Here is a 16416-nt window from a genome sequence, read left to right as displayed (position 1 = left end):
TATAACACATATACCTACGCTTAACTTTAAATAAATAATGATGTAATGCAGTGTTACAATTAGATGTGAAATTTTGAGGTTAGGTTAAAGAATGTTTTCAAACAAATACCAAATTGGTATCCCTCGGTCGCCAGGAAAACTCTCGGAAAATCTCTGCGCTTAAAGCTGAAAAATTCCCCATCCTGGGTGTTAGATAAGATGACCTTCCGTAAAAATCGATTTGCCACGATTTTCTTCAGTTACGGCCGACTGTCAAGGTTTGCTGGCGAGAGGCGGTTCAATGTAGTCAATGCCATTCCGCAAATACTTACCTATTCAGGAATCTCCCCCCCCCTCATTCCCCTCCACCAACAGGTCCCAACCCTGTATATCACCCACACAGCTCTGTTCCCACATGTAGGACAAGAATGAAAGTCTGGCTATAAATTTAAAGTCCAGGTCTTACACCTGCTATACTGTAGGCTACAATTATTTTATTGGAGTTATATTTAAATTAAAATAAGCATAATTCCTTTTTTTATTACAGTATTGTAATTATTATTATTAGTGAATTGAAATTTTTAACCGTTGTAACACATAAATTATATCAGTTTAAAATTTATTGGTATTATACGAATACACCTTCTAAACTTGATATTGATATATAATTCAAATTCTTCCTGGGATGTATTCAATATCAGATACGTAGAGGAAGGTGAACTGGTACCAAACTGAATATTCACATTGAATCAACTCTTCTTACCATAGACTGAAAAATGTCGTCCCATCTCGACTGTACTCGAGATCGTGTCTCAAACATCTCAATTGTGCACCTCATGAGATAATGGGAATATATCTTCACCTAGATTACACTATATTTTGTACTCTAGGTACTATCTCTAGTGTCGAAACGATGTAAAGAGTTCATTTTGAGCTTCTTCGTTACCGACTTTTTTTTATCTCTTTAGACGAACATGACTCCAGATTCCAGGAGTCAAGTCTGTGACAGCGTCAGATTCCAGACGCTGCACTAAGAGGAAGGTGAAGCGGACTGGAGCTAAACTCAAAATTCACATTGAATCAGTCCTTCTCCCCGTAGCTACATTGTGTGTCTAAATAGGCAGATTCAGTCTCCTAAAGACGTTTTAACACAACATACAACTACAACTACTAATTTACAAAAGTGATTACAACACATTAGAGGAAAGGAAGAAATTGAGTGAATTAAAAGTCAAATATAGTCTTGTCGTATGTCGTTTCAATAAAATAATTCCCCATATAACAAAAAGGATTTTAATTGTTAAGGTCTAGTAGTACTTGACTCTGTGATAAGCGGTAAGGTGACACGTGACATTCATTCCTTGTTTGCCAAACGTAAAAAAACAGAAAAAGGTATTTTTACCCTCATGTAAATTAATTTTGTGTGTTTTGATTTACTAGAGATGGGAAAAAATAGCGTTTCAGTTTCTTCATTTTGAACAAAAAATAATTATAAATAACTTGTATAAAATCAAATAAGCAGTAGACAATATTGTATACAAGTTAACTAGAAGTATAATTTCCTGTATACACGTTAACGAGCAGTAAACAATCTTGTGTATAAGCTAAATAGCTGTGTAATATATTGTATACAAGTTAACTAGCAGTAAACTCTATGTTATTTACATACACGTATAGCATCCAATATTACGATTTAATCAACAGCATATTCAGGATTTGGGTTTCCAGAGGCCATACATATCATCTCATATTTCAGGTGATGGGAGGGGCTACTTATCCATTTATTAGAAAACATATCAAATATCCAAGGCGCCGGGAAAATATTTAATACATTTTTGAGGAAGATTAAAATAAATTTGATTTCACAAGAAAGTTTTTCTGCCTTTATAATGCTCTCCTCATCATCCAATAATTCACGAAAGAATATAATTATGTACGAGGAGTAATTAACGGAATACGCGCATTTACGTTTCCATATCGGGCATGAGCAATTATTACTCTCACTGAAATAAGTTCTAGATCTAATAAATAAGACTAAACGAAGCTCATGCGTGATCTAGTATTAGACGATCAGGAAAGTTATAATACTACTGAAACTAATTCCTTAGATTTCTAATATATACATATAAATGTGAACATAATAAAAACAACTAAGCCAGGAAAATATTTGGGGAGGACGTCCAGACAACTAGTATTTTCCCGTAGTGGGCAGAGAGTAAGGTCGCATTTTGTTCCTTAAAAACTTCTTGGCCCGTTTCTTTGCTGACAACGATCTTTCAGCAGTACATGTCAGTAATACTGAATTATCTTAATAATAATAATCGTTTACTAAACAAGTAACTAAAAATTTGGGGGGTCCGGACCCCTTGGACCCCCTCGCTGGCTACGTCCTGGAATAAAAAACAAGGTAAGAGTACGCCACACCACGTCTCGCGTAACATACCTCGCTGATAAAATAGACAGGCGACAAAGGAAAATTTTACACTCTCCCATCAGTCAAAACAGATATTAGGTAATTAAGTCTTAGCTGTGGTATGCCTCAATAATTCTCAACCAAATACCATGGTAGAATTACTTTTTATCTAGCAGAAATTAATTTTCATGAAACATTCAAAGTTAGATGAAATCTTCCTCGATGTATCTTGCCATATGATTTATTCACATTGTTTTCATTATGTTAAGTTTCATAACAGAGTCTTTAGATAATAAAAGTTTATGTGAACTTTAAACAACGTGGCAATGCGATGAAATCAAATAGGCCTATTGTCACCGACTCTTATCATTCTCTTTCCACTATATTGCTTTTTATTTTTACTCTGTGAATAAAAGTCACTTTAAAATTTCATATGATTGTACACAGTTTGGTTACAAATTTATTTGTTCTGCTCCTTTCTATTTGCCTTCATGGTTACTCATAGGTCCAGTGTAACAATCTTTTCTAACGCTCAGCCAAATCCTATGGAGTGACATGGACCTTCAGTGTACCTTACATAGAGATTAAGCTTCACGCTACATTTCAAAGTCTGTACTTTTTCGAGTTATCGGACGGACATACAGATAGACAGACAGACAGACAGAGTTGAATTGTATCCAGTCCTTCGGTTGATAGACTTCGCCAACGCTCAGCCACTAAGTGATAACGAGTCACATCTGCTCTGAAACAATAATTCTAATTGTCACAGTTCGACCGCGTCTCGTACATAAACCTATCATATATATTTTGTGGGTTTTTATTCCAGTCTTGGTAATTAGCTGGAGTGGCTGCAAACGCATTTCTTCTAGACCAGTAGTTCCATTTAATTTAGAAAAACTAAACATTAAGGAATTGTAGAATTCTATTTGATACTACAGTTATTAGGTAAAATGCTGTTTTACAGTAAAACACTCATTTCGGTGGATTTTATTATTGTTCTCCCACTCTTTGGAGCTGGGCTTCAACCCCAAGCCCCCTCTTAAAAGGCTACTTTCTGATGTGTTGAGGGTTGTTTCTAGTCATAGTTGATATCCGCACGTGTCTGTATAATAACTATATTTCTTCAAGTGAGTGATTTTTTTTAGTTTCTAGACAAAATTTTATCATATTATACGGGCAACTGTTTCAATCGGTAAATATATTTTTTACTAGTAACCACGTCTTTTTGATAGACAAAACTCAGTGTATTATGATAGGTCATCCAAAGCTTGTTCGTAAAATTGACTTTACTACTACGGCTCCCAAATTAAAACTAAATGATCAAGAGCTAGAATACTCTGAGAAAGTTAAAAATCTAGGACTTATTATTGACAAACACTTGAGATGGACTGAACAGGCTTCTTTGACATGTAATAGGGTCTTTGCCGGTGTTCACTGCCTTAAGCGGCTGGCTTCATATCTACCACAGCAAGTTAAAATAATGCTGATAAAGACTCTTGTACTGCCTCAATTCAACTACTGTGACATAGTCATTAATGACATGACTGTGGAGCTTTCAAATAGACTCCAGCGTGCTCAGAACTTTTGCATTAGGTTCATTTTCAATCTCAGACGTGATGATCACGTAACGCCCTACTTCAATCAATTATCTATCTTAAAATTAAAAGACCTTCGAGACTATCACTCACTCATTCTGTTGCACGCTCTTTTAAATACAAATTGTCCTAGTTATCTTTCAAACAACTTTCGATTTATGTCTGAAATAAGTGAAAGAAGTACAAGGAGGGGTACATCCTTATTATCTATCCCAATTCATCGAACAACTACCTTTAGCAAATCGTTTACAGTTTCTGCCTGTCGATTGTGGAATGCTTTACCCGTGAACATCAGAGCCATCGATAAGCGCGCTCGCTTTGGGGCGGAGGTCAGGGCCTTGATGCTGGGGGCTCAGGGGGTATAGCGATTGGCGGCTTTGGTGTGCGGTACTTAGGGCAATTGCATGCAAGTTGAATGAATGCGAGTGTGTGTCTTGCGATATTATTGTAAATTTGTATATAGTTACACTAATTATTGATGATTGTTTTTATTTTAAGATTCATTTAATATATAGTGTAAATAAATAGACTAAGTTTTAGTTATAAATATATTCATATATATATGTTAGTTTAATTTTTACGAGGTTAAGTGGCAGAGAGGACTTTATAGTCCTAACTTCGCCTCTAATAAAGTCATTTTTCATTTCATTTTTTTTTCATTTCATTTCATTTCATTTCATTTCTTTTTAATTTTTCTAAAATGGGATTTTTTAGGAAATTGTTTATGGTTTGATGGTATATTTGCGTTTTAAAACATACGCAGATTTTCAAAATGAATGGACGAACTTTTTGAACTGTTGAGAGCTTATAATTACACGTTTTGACTTCTGAAACAGTATTGCAGTGTTTTAATTTGGTGAAACGTTTAAATTATTGAGGAAATATTGGACAAATTTTACATTTTTAAGTTTGATATCTATATAGCTTAACTTTTTCAAAAAATAAAAGCATATTTTAATTGTTTTGTTTATTTGCCCCGGACAGATTTATTAAATTTTTGTTATTATTCCCAAAAACAAATATGCAACGCCCGTATAGACAGTATACAGTATACTTGGCTTGATCAGTATACAGCATACTTGGCTTGATTTTATACAGACTACTTTTCTATTTGAGATAAAAATCTTACTTTTAATTACTTTCATATGAAAAATAAATTTAAATTGTCCCCTCTCTCCCTCTTTCAGATGCCTTTAAGATTAAATTAGGCATAGAAGAAATGCCTATAATTTTCAGAGCCCAAAGAATGCAACCTAACACTTCATGTCTATGAATGAATACCAGCTTAATTACGTTACACTAATAATTACTCTGCAATAACAAAACTTACTTGGACTTAACTCTCATGGTATCCTCAGGCCCCAGTCATGTCTTCATGGTATGTGAGATGCCTTAGTTACCAACCAACACTAATCGAGCGTGGGAGGATCCGCACTCGAACCGCTCTTCGGGCAGAGTGAGAAGTGAAAGTTTCTCTTGCAGCGTGGATCGTTGAGAGAACTGCGCGTAAAATTGCACTTTGTTGCTTTGTACTCAACAATCCACAGTATTTAAAACACAAGCGGAATAAAACGGCCTGGAAGAAAGTAAACAAAACATGCACTGTCCGATACAACACCGTCTGTGTTGATTCGCTGAGATAAAAACTAGGTCAAACCTCTTGCCGAACCGGTTCTGTTGTACAATAGTTAATTTCGCGGCCTCAGCGAAATGCTGTAACCTCTGTAACCTAACCGCGTACTTCATCATTTCGCTGCAACCAGTTTCACGGTTTCGTCTTAGTTTCCCGCCAAGGTCACGGTAGTTCTAGAACCCAGACTGACTAGTTTTTACCACACCTATTTCGCTGTAGATAAGCCGGCTCGATTCAAAACACGTTTATCTTTGTTGATTAAGGTAACACTGATCAAAACACTCTTGCCAACTTGACGGATGAATAAGTTTTAAAGTCAATGTCCCACTCACACTGAGGCACAAAATAAAACAAGTTTCTTTCAGGGTTAAACGTGAGTTGTATATTACAACAAGCTGTTCTTGAATTAAAACGTTTGAAGATAATAAACTAAAGGGCAGCTCTTTAGCTCATTATTGAGTTTTTGAAAGTTTTAATATTCTATTTTGATTTGCCCTTAGTCCAGGAATAATACCTGAAAATTTTGGTAGAAAGTTTTAAGACAGACTGCTCAATTTTGATATATTATATTATAAAAATAAAATTGTTTAATTAATTACATTAAAATAGGGCATATTAAATGTTTACTAGTTGTATATACATATGCCTATAATATTAAATTAATTTTTTCTTGATTACAGAGAGATGTGCAAGTTATTATCTTCTATCGCACTTCTTGTAATTTGATCTTCAAAGGCTGTTTCCTATAATTTGTAAAAGCTTATAGTCTTCACAGGAATTTATTTATAACATATCAGTTAGAGTTACAAAATTTGTACGTAAAATTTAGTACTTAAAAACCTACATTAAAGTGGTATAACAAATGTTAAATTGGCTCATAACCTGAAGTGTTACAAAATATATACCATCGAACTGGTAGTTGTAGAAATCAAGGACGTAGGCAGCGAGTGGGTCCAAGGGGTCCGGACCCCCCTTCCAAAATTTTCAATTAAGTTTTTAGTAAACAATTATTATTATTTAAATAATTCAGTATTACCGACATGTACTACTACAAAGGAACGGATCAAGAACTTTTTAAGGAACAAAATTGGCCTTAATCTCTGTTCACAACCGGAAAACATAAGTTGTCTGGATCCCACACAAAAACTTTTTTCCTGGCTACGTTCTTGGTGGAAATGGAGCTTACAGCATAACCTCAAGTCTACAGGTTAGTTTGTTCTCGAGATATCGTGCGGACAGACAGACAGACAGAAATGGAATTTTTCCAATCACTCGAAGCTTCGTTAACGCTCAGCCAGTTAAACATATGTGATTCATTTATATGAAGTAAATTTTCTGTAAATAACCTGACTGGGTTCGGCGTTGTCAGTGTTATCCCTTATTATTATAATGTTGTAAAATAAAAAAAGGCTTAGAATCAAAGACAATCCAAATCCAAATCCTCGGCGTCTTAATAAGTAACTAGGCCAATCACTAGAATTCGTTGCTGTTGATTTAGGTACTGTTGATGCAAGTAATAGGACAGGCCGTTAAATAGCAGCGTGAAAAGCTGTTTCAGTGAGAGTACGTTTATACTTTCTATGAAACATCTTAAAAAGTCAGTGAGCGGAATTAAATGAGTAAAATAATTAATTAGGTTTTAGGGATATTCTTAAGTGAAAAGTTAAGATGACTACGGATACAACTTAGGCTGTGTAGTGATGTCCAGGCGGAGTGAGTCTGAGGAAAGGTTCATCTATGGTAGTCTATAACTTACGTGTTCTGGTAGAGTGAGTGCTTCGCATGTTGTGTGCGCACTCAGGCCTAGCTGAGTTGATATTTGTGCAGTTCTTCACGCTTCAGCTCACCCACCTGCCGCACTTGGAGCGAACTGGTGGATGAGTCATCTGTTCACTGACATTTCTGCTCAGTGAAACCATATTGACATAACGATAACAACAAACTTATCGCGAGCCATCTTTCGATCATAGATGTTGTTTCCGAATATACGGCATACAATGTAACAGTTTGGGCATTTTTAACGATGACTAACCTCACTTTTAGGTGCAAACTACAGTAAGAGTGGTGAGCCAAAAGTAAAGAAAATTTACGTATCTTAATTAATACACTTTCTTTTCAAAAAGTGACATAGTATGCGAATTCACGTGTTTTAGCACTATATTTAGGCTGTCTTAATCTACAACTATATACGCTATTCCTATTTTGGTAAATGAGATTTCGGGACCAAGTACATTTTTCGACTGCAGAAGAAAGCACTCAGAACTGTATTTGCATCAAAGAGAACCCAATCATGTGAATATTCTGTTCAGGAAATACTTCATTCTTAGTTATCCAAGTTTTTTTTTTCATTTTCCAATCTTAATATTCTTTAGTAGAAACTACAGTTCAAGAAACATCATAGTCCTGGCTACATGAGCAGTTACCGCACCCTACTTCCCCCCTCACCCTGCGGCGTTGCCACATTGTCATATCAGCTGATTCTCAGTAAGAGACAACGCGATGTCGTCTTGCTTCGTTCTGGTTGTTTACATCCGTTTTGTTCTTCGGCGTTCGATTATTCTGCATGTTTATATGTTATTATTTTTAGTCACGTTCTGTATCGTAATGTAAACACGTGTTAATTTGCACTGTGAATGTTGAATTAAATAGATTATACAATCACTAGTTATTCTTCCGTCACAGTTGGCAACACCGCGCCTCAACCCAGGTATAAGTTGACGTGTTTCGTACTATTACACACAAAAGTTGTCCTTTACAACAGGTCAAAAATTTTACGTTTATTGGTTGTTTACATCCACACTTGTTTTTATTATGATTAAGAACAAAACTAACTTCTAGCATATTATAGGTAATTTTTAGCTGAACTAAGTTTCAGATGGTTTCTGATGAAATAAGAACTTGACACTGTTGAACTTTTTTACTGTTACTTCAACTTAAACTATTCTGAACACGAAATAGACTTGAGTAACCATATTAATACAGTAGTATGTACAGTATCTACACTGTCAATACAATCTGAGATGTTACGCGTTAAGGATAGCACTGAAGCAGTACGCCGATATAAAGCAGTAACACATCTCTGTTTTTCTCTATTTGTAAAAAGAGAGATTCCATTCTATACAGATATATATGAGAATTTTTTTACACTGTATATTGTTATACTTTTATCAATCGATTATATTTACTGAATTACTAAGCTGTTTATTTAAAGACCTTTTATCCATTTGATGGTAAAACACCATTACTTTTAAACGTCTACGTACTGCTGCCTTGGAGTCTTATCACTATCCATGTAATTGCGTATCTTCATATATGACGATATTGTGAAGTTTTGTAATATACCGCGTTTGCACCTCTATGGTAAATGTAATTAATTAGACATCCTGATCCCTTTCATATTCGAATGATCAAAGTCGTAGGTATCCGAAGTGTTCATAGGAGCTATTAACAATAAAGGTGGCAAAGGGTAGTGTTAAGCAATTGTTATTTGTGAATTAATAGGACTGGGTCACCAGGAAAAGTCTCTACTATATTCAACAACCAAAAGCAATACTTAACGACTTTCTGTTTACAAAATTAATGCCGAGAAAACACACACCAGCTGCACTGTTTCCTGAGCACACCACATCCTGTCCTAAACACATCTCATTCCCTATCTCTCATCTAAACTCAGCTCCACACGAAGCAAACAAGGTACCTCGACACCACGATAATCGAGGTAAAGGCGAAGATTCTCTCAAAGGTGACAAGGAACTTTTCTTTCCTGATAACTACATAATGATTTCCTGTCTGTAATATTGTAATAAATACCACCGAATTAAAATTACACTATGAATTGTTATCTGTAGGAAACAACGCTGATTTTGGCTATAATCTTGATACCTCAGATGCATCTTGATCAAGGTAATTGAAACACATTTGTTCACGACTAACTCCATATTGTTGGTGGAGCACGTAATTTCAATTCGGACTAGTCTGCAAAAGTGCGTCATTTTCAGGTTAGGGGATCTCAAAGAACAGTTTTACGTCATCTGCAAATAATGATAACCATACAAGCACGTTATCCGCAATGTCATTCGTGAAGATGTTTAAACGTAGGTCCAACCAACGAACTCCTAATAACGCAGGTACATTGTAGGGCATATAACCTCCAACTCTTGACATAAGCCATCCTTCAACCAAATAGCTCTTTACCCATCCCAACAAAGCGCAATTATGCATAACGCTTTTAGTTTATGAAATTAGGTAACCATGACTTACTCGATCAAAGACATTAGCGAAATCCAATTAAACATTCCGCTTATGACCTCTCGTGAAAACTGACATTATATCATCCTAATTAGTAGATAGCCAGGCTGACAGATGTAGATATTCCCTGACAAAACACACGTTGTTTAATAATAACGGTTTAAAAGTAAAAGTTAGTCAGTCATCAATAATACCTTTGTATATTTTGACTATGAGGGATTGAATCACTGGGCTTTCATTGCGAGTGCCACATGGATCCCCAGATATTAATATTGGTGGTGTAATCCAGTATTTAGATTCTTTGAAAACATTCCTCTCTCTCTATCTACAAGTTAAAATTTATTGTGATTCAATGTTTATTGAAATTAAATTCAGCTATTGCCATTTAAACAAATTTGATTAATGTAAATAAAAGTCGTTTGACAGGGATTTGGTCTTCCGATCATATGTTAGTTTCGTTATTTAAACGCATATGTGACAGATACGGCCAAATACAAAATAATGGAATCGTAAAAAGTAAGGTCTCTGTAGTGTGATGGTAGCATATTCACCCGGCAAGTGAGAGATCCGGGTTCGAGTCTCGGCGGAGCAAGTACTTTTTGTGATTCAATGTTTATTGAAATTGAAATAAATAGATAGATGGAAAGCCAGTATTCAAGATCAATGCTTAAGCACAATATGGAGTATGCAATCTGGAGAATGGTTCTTGTTTGGGTTTTAATTAGACAATTACATTCCAACATGCACACAACTAACATAACAAGATGGCAAGGTTATATTATTGTCGAAGTATATTCAATCAAACACCAGGAAGCGTTTTGTTGGCTTGTAGACGGAGGAGAAGTGTACAAAAAATTCACACATTCGTTCAGAGTCGTACGTGACAGTACTGGCGGATACATTTTTCAAATGTGCGGTGTTCCACCCCATACTGTTTACATGACTCCAGAACGCTTTTACAATGTGTGGCATTTTCTCATAAACATATGCAATATAAGATTTGTAGCATCTTTTGCATGCACTCTCCTCGAACATATTGAAAGTGCAGACAATTCTTCTCTGCTAATGTCGCTTTTAATCACTTCTGTGCTATTTTACTTCATGAAAAGATGAAGCTCTCTTCTAAATCATCTTGGAAAAGTCCCATTACCCGCATACTTCATTAGAGTATTTTATTTAATAATATTACCAAACTCCGAACAAAATACACCAAAGGCGTTCTTCACATTAGTAGACACAACTGGATATGGAACACTCCTCAGCCAACTCTCGGCGTTTGAAATGTTACATTTCTTGAATTCGGACTGGTAAGAACCAAATATTGGTGCGTTGTGGGTGACATGAAGTGTAATTTCTATAGTGGGTTGATGTTTATCAGTATCAACTATAATAAGTCACAAGCAAAGTCTACTTTGATGATACAATAAAAAAAGATACAACATATCGCCTCTTTTACTGAATACAGTACCTATTACACTCTCTGACGTCACGGACTGCAACCAAGCGGAGTATGAGATCAAAGTTCATTATAGGTTTGACATTCATTCATGTTCAACCAGTCAGCGATGAGAAGTTTGTAACATCCAATGTTTGTAATAGAGGGAGGGAAGTTGGTCTGGATTAAGGCTTTATCGCCTGTATTATTTTAATCATAATAGAGTGAAAGGGACTGTCCTAGTCGTTAGTATATATCACTTATTCAACAAACAAGCATTCAATATTCGTAGGCCTAAATGTAGAAGGAACCATTCAGGGCCTAAGAATGTTATGAACTACAACTAAGATACAGACATGTGACCTGTCACATCATTTGCATATACAATTTTGAGAAGCCTAGCTCCCCATTACATACGCTAGCAGTAAGATTCGTTCAAGCGAATACAACTACATCAAAAGTGAACGTTGGACTAATATTTCTTAAAAAGGCTAGTTTAGGTCTTACACACTTGACATATTGGTAGCACACAATGGCTCCTGACAGTTAGAATTTATAAGTCTTTTGCTCCTGTTTAACAATTTTTGGAATTGCGTTTATATATTTGATAGTTAAGTCTCCTTTACTTAAATCAACTCGGTATGTCTTATTTTGGATAGATAAGCTCGTTCCTGTTTGGTTTGATCCCTAGTTTTACTCATACTTCCAGTTCTTCGTCAACATTCTTTATCGCTTCTTTCACTGCTTCATAAAAAAGGTTTTGCAGTACATTTCTTGCCTTTATTATTGAGTATTACCTTTAGCGGACGCCAATAACTACTCTTCATTTTAACCTTACTCAGGACATTTTTATAGAATCAATATCAACACCATTGTCGAATAGAATAGAATAAAATAGAATAACTTTATTGATCTCAAGGACATAAACATGCATCAGATCTTGTCAGTCATAAAACAACTATAATAAAGATAAACATCATAAAACAATAGTGCATTTCATTGCATGCAAAGCAAGTAAAAAAATACAAGCAAATAATATATAAAATAACAACAATGTTTATGTAAAACAAGTCAAACTGTACAAGCATTAAAACATCTAAAAAAATCCAAAAAAGAGGATATTTACACAAAGTCTACATCTGCAACATTTGATTCATAAAACTCGCACAGCCTATAGAACGGATTTGCAATCAACCAGGCATGCATTATTTTCTTAAATCTTATAAAACTAACATGCTGAGCACTCTGAGACAAACAGTTAAAAAGCTTTATACTTACAACCTCATGAGCATTTAGTACTTTAGAGAGCCTGGTGAAATGTCTAGCAATTTGGCTACTGTTTCTTGTGTTATGTTTATGTAAATTACTGTTTAGTGTGGTGTGGGGCAGGTTTTTCTTTACATGCTGCAAGCAGAGAAAAATAAACATATTAACGATAGTCAGAATACCCTCTTGGATAAATAGTGGTCTGCAGTGAGATCTGAAATCAGCTTTTGCAATAATTCTGATAGCTTTCTTTTGTACTAACAAAATACTGTTTACTCTACAAGAATTCCCCCACAAAAGCAAACCATATGAGAAGATACTTTGAAATAAAGCGTGATATACCATTTTTAAATGGTCTTTAGAAACCAACGGTCTTAAATGTCTTAACAAAAATACAACTCTACTTAATTTTTTTTAAACATGCTCTACATGCACATGCCAGGATAACTTGGGATCCAAAAAAATCCCAAGCAGCTTCACACTTTGAGTAAAATCACATTTCCTATCATTTGCCTTTAGAGTAAATAAAATACGCTGGGTCTTGTCATGATTTAGATAAAACATATTTGCTCTATACCAAGCATCAGCCTGCTCAATTAAATTAGGAACATTTACATCAGTTCTAGAAGTCAAAAGAGTGACATCATCTGCAAACATTATGGTTTTACAGTTAATGTTTTTGTCAAGATCATTTATCATAACAAGAAACAAAAGTGGACCCAATACCGACCCTTGTGGTACACCAAAGGGTACCTCAGCATAATCTGAGAAACTGCCTTTTGAATAAACTTTTTGAAGCCGATTGCTGAGGTAAGAGTTAAACAGTGAATTTTCACAGCCAATTATACCATAGTGTTCAAGCTTTTTCAGCAGAATATCCCGGTCAACGCAGTCAAAGGCCTTAGAAAGGTCGCAAAGTACCGCACTGGTGTCATATCCTCTCTCAAAACTGTAGAGCACATAGGACACCAAATCCCCGACTGCGTCCACCGTGGACAGTCCAGATCTAAAACCATATTGACTATTGGTAAACAACTTATTGTGCTCAAAAAAAGTGCTTAACTGCAATTTCATTACTGATTCGTAGACTTTAGCAAAAATAGGTACCAGAGAGATCGGTCTATAGTTACTGACCTCATCCTTATCACCTTTTTTAAATATTGGCACTACTTTAGAAACTTTAAGCTTGGATGGGAAAATACCTTCGAGTAGACTGGCATTTATGCATAAGGCTAAAGGAAAAGAAATTACATCAATTACATTCTTAAGTACTACAGAAGATATACCATATATATCACAGCTTCTCTTGTCAGTGGTATTTCGCAGAGCCGAGATCTTTGCAAAGTCATATGAGATCATTGGACGAAGTCGCTGGAAGTCAGAACACAATAACCTTAGTACTATACCTACCTGAAAAGCTAGTTTATCCTTTTATGATACCTACTGGACCTTATTTTTTCCTTAGAGGCCTCCAATGCCTCAACATAGGCCGCCAACTAAACTAATGATATCCTAATGATGTTTTTACTAGTGAATAATAAATCTCGTTGGTATTTCTATTCTACCCAGTATACACGTGCATTAAAAATAATAAAAATCTTTAACTCCAAAGGAAGTAAAAAATTATTCTGGCTCCATTAAGTGTTCAAAAAATGATTCAAAGTTAATTATCTATTTTTGGTGAGAAACCCTTCATTCTAACAATTATAACAGGTCTCGTTGTGTTTTCATAGTAAAGCGAAGTTCTCATTTTATAAAATATTATACATTGACTGTATTTAATAAATTCCTTTTTACGCGTTTTAAAAATAATATTTGTGTTAATGATTATAATCCATCCTAATCGAACGTGCCACCAAAATCTCCCAATCGTTATTCTTACATTTGATAACAAAAACTTTGAAGTGAAATTGATTTGTACATATCTATTTATTTTTACAATTTACTTTAAAGTGACTTACCGTCGAGATAAAAATATTTTGTGTAAAGTCAAAATTTCACAACATTTTTAAGTTGAGTTACTGATTTCCTTATTTAAAAATTCAAAATAAAAAACAGTATTATTAAATACAAATTGTACTTTTGTATTACTTATTATATGATTATAGTAGGCCTAGTTCATTTTGTCCAAGTAGTGCTTCATTTTTTTGTAGTCGAGCATCGAACATTTCCGGTAGGTACCGGTATTTAAGTAAAATGGAAAGAACAAATTTTGATATTGAATAAAAACCGTTTCATCTTTATTTTGTAAATAATAACATATTGAGTTTATCCTAAAAGATTTGTGGACGTAAACTTCATTTACGGCCACAATAAAGTATTATGCTATATGCTGTAAAATTAATAAAAAATCCTCTACTTAATTGAAATTGCAAAGTTCATATTCAGTAACTTTTTCAAAATGTATCACACTTTTCTTGTGGATACGGATTATACCTTCTTTCTCATGGCTAAAGATTGAGGGAATTTAATAGTTATGATTGCTTTTTCGTGTTACTGTACTGTACTGTGAAAACCAGTTACTTTTAGTTAAATCGTAGTTATTGGGTCCAAAGTTTATAAGTTTCTGTTTTAGTATGAACTACATATCGCATTTACCATGATTGTATTCCGTTTGGTCTCTCTCACCATGGCTTAACATAATTACTCAAATTTATCACTTATATCCATTTCAGTTTTTATCACTTTTGGACGAGTATTTTTCTGAATAGGTGTTTAGTTTGCAATTATTAAATAAGCTATTTATGACAATGGAATTTAAATTTCTAAAGCTATATTAGGGTTTACATCTTTACCTAATACAATACCTACACAATAAATACCGATGTTTTTTAGTTTTATTTATTGTGTTATAAATTTATGACATAATTTTCTAATTAAAAAAAGTCAGTGAAAACACATTGGTTAGTAGAGTGAAACGCCGCCTACCGCATCAAAATACGACGATCCAGTCAGAAATGGCAGCGCATAATGTACTTCACAATGTGTACCTAAAACAACCCGCCATTTCTGATTGGATAAACCTTTTGAGATGCGATTTGCGGAATTCAACTCTACTAAGTGAGCTCTTTCAAATGAGGTATCACTCGACCCATGCTTCAATTTAAGATTTCCATGTTTTCCTCTGTGGGCCGTCCCCCCATGGTTGGCATGTCATGGTAATAGCAAGGGAAAATAGTTTACATAGCCATACGACACTGTGCAAAGTTTATAGATGTTATCTCCTATGGTTTTTAAAATATTAAGCCGTACCCATACTTCTCAAACACCCTGTATATTTTCAACTGTTTGTCGTTATACTCATAAACATTATACTTACACCCTATATATCTACAAAGATTGTAGAAGTAACCTGACACATGCATGCAGACCCTTTTGCAAAACTTTACTTTCATTTAGGCAATTCTACATTGGACAATTCAACCAAAACACTTTCATTTTATGTACTCGGAAGAAAATAAAAAAATGTATAATCTTTGAACTTTCCTACTTATGATAAAACTTCCCCTTCTCCAAAACTCATGTAACTCTGTAAAATGTACCCCAATTTTTTTGGTTCAGTCTGGAAGTGAGTCAAACAGTAAACGTATTTAGATTTATAATTTAGTATTAAAATCATTTAACTCAATCTTTTTGGCATTTATTTCCCACGTCAGGTTTTTCTGATATTCCTATTGGCCGTTGGACGATTATAGAAAACATTCAGTACTTCGTTCAGAGTTGCCAAGATGTGGGGAGAAATTACCCGAAATTGCGGGTAATTTTGAGTGTTATATTGATGGAGTGCTTGTGAGTAGTTGCGGTTATTTGACAAACACAGCACTAACAATGTTCTAATTAAAATTTT

The sequence above is a fragment of the Homalodisca vitripennis genome, chromosome 7 (assembly GCF_021130785.1).
Source record: "Homalodisca vitripennis isolate AUS2020 chromosome 7, UT_GWSS_2.1, whole genome shotgun sequence".
In the NCBI taxonomy this organism is placed as follows: Eukaryota; Metazoa; Arthropoda; class Insecta; order Hemiptera; family Cicadellidae; genus Homalodisca; species Homalodisca vitripennis.
This window is presented reverse-complemented; position numbering follows the sequence as displayed.